This window comes from Eimeria mitis, genomic scaffold, assembly GCF_000499745.2.
Source record: "Eimeria mitis Houghton genomic scaffold, Emh_scaff1934, whole genome shotgun sequence".
In the NCBI taxonomy this organism is placed as follows: domain Eukaryota; phylum Apicomplexa; class Conoidasida; order Eucoccidiorida; family Eimeriidae; genus Eimeria; species Eimeria mitis.
Window position 1 is genome coordinate 1,937 of NW_013570256.1, and position 679 is coordinate 2,615.

The 679-nt window shown below is 40.6% G+C and overlaps 1 protein-coding gene across 1 annotated transcript in view; it reads left to right on the forward strand.

Moving 5' to 3' along the window:
* Positions 1 to 679, forward strand: part of EMH_0046100 (transcription factor S-II central domain-containing protein, putative) — a gene marked incomplete at both ends in the record, with an annotated part of 9,693 nt that overhangs the window by 1,041 nt on the left and 7,973 nt on the right. The gene's annotated exons all lie outside the window — the stretch shown is intronic.

Genomic DNA, 679 nt, shown 5'->3' on the forward strand with positions numbered 1-679 from the left:
TGCTGCTGCAGCAGCTGCTGCTGCTGCGTCAATACTACATACGCCACGCAACTTCGCCTCTTCAGAGCGCACAGATGCCTCCAGCACAGCTGGAGCAGCAGCAGCAGCAGCAGCAGCAGCAGCAGCAGCAGCAGCAGCAAAATCTGTAGCAGCAGAGTGAGTTGTTGCTGCTGCATAGAGATGTATAGAGAAGCAGCAACGGCCTTCACTGGCCGCGCTTAGCTGCGGCTACACCTCTACGTCTTAATTTACCTGTGGTGGTTTAGGGTTTAGGGTTTAGGGTTTAGGGTCTAGGGTTTAGGGTTTGGAGCTATAACAAACTCAGAATATACTTGTTAATATAAAAGCAGATGCAGTTGATGCAGAGAGAGAGACAGAGAGAGAAGGTAAAAGATGTTGCATTTGAGCTGCAGCAGTTGCTGCTGCTGCTGCTGCTGCTGCTGCTGCTGCTGCTGCTGCTGCTGCAGCTTCTTCTTGTATAACACAACGGAGCCACTAGCTAACGAGCGCACTAACAATAAATGGATTAATAAAAACAAATATTTATTAAAAAAAAATAAATATAATATTATGGTGGCTTTATTATAATAAATATATTATTATATGTATTATATATACATATATATATATATATGTATATATATATATATATATATATATATATATATATATATATATA